The 6,000-nt window shown below is 38.2% G+C and overlaps 1 pseudogene; it reads left to right on the forward strand.

Annotated features, from left to right (window-relative positions):
* Positions 1 to 4,972: 4,972 nt before the first annotated feature.
* LOC116250432 (40S ribosomal protein S17-like) lies at positions 4,973 to 5,674 on the forward strand (annotated as a pseudogene).
* Positions 5,675 to 6,000: the final 326 nt, after the last annotated feature.

Here is a 6,000-nt window from a genome sequence, read left to right on the forward strand (position 1 = left end):
TTCTTTGTGACTGTTAGATAATTATTTTTTTATGTTCATTTATTTTCTAACTTTTCATTTCTTCCATGAGCAGCATTGTTTTACAGCTAACCAACCTTATCTTAGTTCTTATTATCATACTGTTAAGTGCGCATACAATAAATCTGGAAAGTGTATTATGTGTTCACATAAATTTGGAAACAGAACTCGCAAGTAGGTGAGAGCACGGTTTAACGGTTCAATTCTCAAGGCTACTACTTTCTATGGACTGCAAATGTAAGCAGTGGTTCAATTTTCAAGGCTACTATTTTTTATGGCCTACAAATATAGGCAGTGCAAAACTGTAGTTGACAAGTGTATTTTATATTCACATACATCTAGAAACAACCCCAAACCCTGGGTGGGGTGAAGGGAGAGGGTTTTGGCTCTTCTTCTCAACAGAGATGTGTAGTGAACAAAATAATTTATCTAGTGTTTATCAAATCCAACAAAAGATAAATCAATTTCAAGAAAGTCAAAACCTTATAAGCCTTCATGGTATGGGAGATGAACTATCACAATACCATCATCGATCTATTGAGAAATGAGAAAGTGAAATGAAGCAAAATTTGTTAAATTTTATTTGGCTCAGAGTGAGATTATGGAGCCCTCATAAGTTAAATTTTAATGTCAAATTCTCTTTCTTTGGTAATATGTGTGCTCCACATCGTCCAAAGGAGAGAAACAAAATAAAAGTTCCCTGCAGGTAAACCTTTCACTTTAACTTCACCAACATAAATCTACGAACTTGGAGAATAGATAAGAAGGGCACGTTAAGTCTTACACATTCTTGTATCTTCAAACTTATCCTAGTAAAAAAGAGCCAAAACTTTATAGCATGGACATTGGAATTAAGATAAAAGAACCAATCAATTTGAGAAGTGACAACTTAGCTGTCCCACACAGATTCGAGCATATTACAATTTTTTTAATGTTGAAACAAAGGTGGATTCTTTATAAAAGAACAATATAAAATTATGAAAGCTGTACATGTTAGGAATAAAACTATGAAAGCTGTACATGCTAAGATTTTGATTAATTCTTTCTTATTTCGTAGCTGGCATTTGTCTGTCAATCCCATTCTATGTCATATAGTTTGATTGTCCTTCCGAAATTTCGAGAGATTCAGTCAACACAGTCCTTAATCGACATGTATCTAATTCATGAGTGTCATTACCCTGCATTAATCATTATCAATAAAAGTAGCAGGGGTGAACTGAGGAGTCGTATGGGTCTAGTATACTCTTTTCTAGTTACCGCAACAATGTCCTATCTTCATTCCCTTGGAACTATGTGTTGCAGTTGGAAAATCTCACAAGGAAGTCGATAGCATACTGGAGTAGAGGGTGTGAGAAAGAACATAATTTAGCAATACAGCTAGACCACTAATTACCTGTAAAAGGTGCTTAGCTCTTATCTTTCGTCTGCTGGAATGTCCGTGGATTTTTGTCAGCCTAATGTTATGTTGGTTGAAGTAGATTCTTCTTTTATCATGGTGGAGGTTCTTTTTCCACTAGTCAAAATGAAACTCGCTAGCATGGCATTCAAAAAGGTTGTTCTTAGATCCCTTGCGATGCTCTTAGGCGTGTCGGTGACCAGCATTCTTCTTGCGATAAAGGAATAGTGAAAAGACTCTTTCCCTTTTATCTTATTTGTTGGTTGATATGGTGTTTTCTTTTCTTGAGCTCTTAGGTGTCAACTCTGCTTAAGTGTATTTCCTTTTTACATTCATATGCTCTGTTTATGAACATCCCTGTTCTTCATCTATTCAAAAGTCAAAGAGTATTAGCACCATTCATAGATGTATTTTGAGGATGTTCTTGGTCGTCTGCATTTGGTTTGTTCACTTAAAATGATATAATCTTAGCAGACTGGTTGAGGGCTGTTTTCAATCGATCGGTTTCCCTGTTTGTGGCAGTTTTTTGTTCATGGTTGGGATTAGTGGATAAGCTTTTTCAAATTTATCAAGACACTGTTTTTGCTTGCTTATGCATTTGGTCTCACTGGATTCAACCTCTTTGTTAGTCTGCACCACAGTTTCTATTCATCAGTGTCACATTAATATCCAGTAATCCAACCAAAGGATTATCAATTTCTTTTATCTATGAGGTTTCTTAACAACACGATGGATCTGACCCTCATAATTTTATTTTTTGCATCCTTATGCATATATCTTATTTGCTGTTTAATTTATTTGCATGTTTATGCTTTATATGTACCCCATGGAATCTTTTTTGGTGCCAGATGTTTATCCCAGCATCATAGGGCATATATATCACCTTCACTATTCTGTGATACTGGAGTATCGCTGCAGAGTATATTTTGTTTCAAATTTACGTGGATTAAGTTGCCAGAAGATTTTGTGAGCTTTTGATAATTTATTTAGACCGTTAAAATTGGAAAATTTCTATCCCAACTTCCAATTTTTGGTTTTCTTCCTATTAATGTGTATCAACTATCAAGTACTAGAAAATATAAATGGTTTGCCAATTTTTGTAATCTACACTGCGTGTTTCTGGCATTAATTGATGAGCAGTTTTTCGGCAGTTTCTTTCCTGACTATTCAGCTATTCATTTTATGAATTCTGCATGTTAATGGTGGGTTGTTGGCCTTCTTACTGACTGCTCTAGTCGATTAGCCTATATAGCCTGGTGCTCTTTTGTGACCAAATAGTGATGCCATTTAGATTCGGATGGATATTCATTGACATGAATTGAACGTTTTTCCTACCAGAACAGTGACCTGCTGGCCGAATTGATTTTGTATGACAAGTTGGATGAAAGTATTTAAATGTGATACTTAACATTGGCTATCTGGCTCTATGTATTAACCTATGGGAATTGAGTTGCGCTTTCATAGTCAATCCAGATGGAAAGCCAATGGTTCGCACAGCTGCTTGTTCCATGATGTTCCTGCTTTTGTGCAGGTGCATTTAGTAAACTGGGGTTGTAAGTGATGTGTAGTTTTATTTACTATGATTTGGATTTATCTTACAACGATGTCCTGCTCAATCAGCTACTTGCCTTCTATATGTATTCACCATTTGGACCTATGTTTTAAAGTAGGTAGCTTTTAGGATGTTTTTATTTCTTCTACGTTTGAATTGATGATGGAGGTGTGGTTCTTGGCCGTTCAGTGTTGTTTCGGTAGTGTGTATGGGAAGATATGAAGCCTTGATATGTCAAATTTTAACGTCAAATTCTCTTCCAGCAGCCAATAGCGCAGTCCCCTATTATTAGTGGCATTTTTATTTCTTTCATTTGCTAATTGATATGCTTTAGTTTTTTTTTTTTTTCTTTTGCAATGCTAGTGTATGGGCTAATCCATTGGGTTCATAATTTTATGACTTTAACCAGCATTTCAAACTTTAACCTTTTATTTGCTAATTGAAATGTGGTTGATTTGTTTCTTTTCACTGCTTAGCATTGCTTTTTTGTTATTTTCGTGCTGTTCACGGTGCCTGATGTTTGTACCGTTATACATGCATGTGTCTTTTCTTTTCATCCTTAATTTTCCATTCTGTTACCTGTATTTTCCTAATATGATGGTGCAAATTTCACCTGCCTCTGTCTGTAGGTTTATTGTTGCATTCTAGTTGTAACATTAATTTACAGGCATTGAATTGTAAGAAGAATTAACTTAGCTAACAGTTTATAATTTATCCTAAGTACTTTGAAATGAATAGTTTTTATTAATTTATTTGTTTTACTTTGTGGTTCTCTTAATATGCATGTATATTAAGTGTCTGAACGTAGACATTTTCTCCTTTCTTTGGCATGTTTCTTGCCTCAAAAGGGAACTGCTTGTCTTAATCATCTAGCTTCTTGCTTTCCTGATTTGTGGCGCATTCATAGTGATGGCATTCTCATTAACTCTTCCCTTGTTCTATGAACTTGTGCTCCTCGAGTTCCCAATTTTATTTTTAACTGATCGTATTCCAAAGGGGCACTCACTTACTAACAAAATTATGCTTTTAAGGGCAATTGTAATAATGGTTTTGATTCTTTCGAAGTTAGATTGCAATGAACTCCTTCTAGTTGAATCATTTGTTTGCGCACCCAATAGGCTTCTCTTAAGTGCTGATGACCAACGTATGCCAAATGGAAACTTAAAATGTTGGTTTTAACCAGGGGCGGAGGGAAAAGGGGGTCCACCCGGGCCATGGCCCGGGTGAGCCCAGGAATTTTTTTTTTTTTACATTGAAAAAATCAAAATTTTTTAGTTTGGCCCAATCGGTCGCTCCTCTTAGCCCGACCCTAGAAAAAATTCTGACTCCGCCCCTGGTTTTAACATGTGTATTGAAATGTATAAGTAGAGCTTGGTAACTAGCAACTCTGTAATCGAGATGGAAAAGAGCCAGTAGGCTGGAACGTTTTGGTCATGGTTTCGTGGTCGGCCTGTGCTTGTTTCTTTCTGATTTATTTCTAATTTAACACATGTTGCTGTCACTTCTTATTTGAAACGATGTATTGCCCCTAGATGATATTATTGGTCATTGCCAAAAGTTCATGGTCAAGTGTTCTGAAGAATGATCTACTATTTGCATCTTCATTCTAAACTGGAAGCGTTTAGGAGTCTTTGAATTTTTAACATGTAGCATGAATTTAAAATCCACGCTACTGATATTCTCATTCTCTCAAAACACACCTAGTCTTGAATTTAAGATTTGAAGACTATCAAACATACAACTTAACTAGGTGGCTGCTTGACCACCTATACCAGACCAGACCTTGATGAAAATCATTTTAAGATTGAAGACTATCAAACATACAACTTAACTAGACTTTCCTCTAAATTGGATTGGTGCTACAAATAGAGTTTACAAATTGAATACGAGTCCAGCTTACATTGGGTTCAATCCAGTTTTAATATGGTTGAACATGGATTTGACTATGATTAGGAGTTCAAATCTGATGAAATGTCGGTCATGTAAAAAGTAGCCAAGCCATAGAGATGGATGTAAATGCATTAATGAAATAAGAATGGAGCTTATTAAACGGGTCAAAAGCCAGAGAAAAACCCTAGCTTCTCTCTCCCTCTCTTGCTCGGCGAGTAGCAGCGGCGGACCGGCGGCGGGTAGAGGGGGCGGGTGAGAACGAAGACGGTGAAGAAGTCGCCGAGGCAGGTGATCGAGCGTTACTACTCGAGAATGACATGCTCGACTTCCACACCAATAAGAAGATCCTGGAGGAGGTGGCGATCATCCCCTCGAAGCGCCTCCGCAACAAGATCGCTGGCTTCTCCACGCACCTAATGAAGCGCATCCAGCGCGGTCCAGTCCGCGGCATCTCCCTCAAGCTCCGGGAAGAAGAGCGTGAACATCGCATGGACTTCGTGCTCGACGAGTCCGCCATCAAGACGGACGTCATCGAGGTCGACAAGGAGACCATCGACATGCTTGCGGCCCTCGGTATGTCGGACCTCCCTGGCGTCGTCAAGCAGCCTGATGCCCCCGCGGGAGGCTTCGGCTATTCCAAGCCCGGTGGTGGTTACATGGGCCGCAGGACCTAGGCAGCACAGAAAGCATCGTTCGCCCGTTACCATTTGTAATGAGTTTCGGTTATTTTTTTTGTCACTTCTTCTCTTTTGCCATTTTCCTTGCTGTTTCAGTTTTAGTCTGTTCTAAACAGTAATTGAAATATCTTTGATTTTCCAGTTGTACGGGAATTCGGAAATACGTTTCTTGGAACAATTGTGGGTGAGGGTTGGGAAAAGGTCGGGGGTGAGGGTGCAGAGCACGGTCGACGGAATTTTGATTCCAGAATTCTGGAATCAAAATGATGTGTTCGATTAAACCTATTCCGACCCCACCTTCTCAAAGTGCAGAGCAAGTGTGTTTATGGAAAAGCAGATTATTATCCTTTGGAGGGAAAATCTGTTTGATCATGATTGTTCTTCAGGCTTTACCTATCTACTGGATGATGGTCCTAAAGTGCCCAGCAACTATGATTAAAAAGATGGAGACGATAAGGTCTGGATTC

This window comes from Nymphaea colorata, chromosome 3 (genome assembly GCF_008831285.2).
Source record: "Nymphaea colorata isolate Beijing-Zhang1983 chromosome 3, ASM883128v2, whole genome shotgun sequence".
NCBI classification, from domain to species: Eukaryota; Viridiplantae; Streptophyta; class Magnoliopsida; order Nymphaeales; family Nymphaeaceae; genus Nymphaea; species Nymphaea colorata.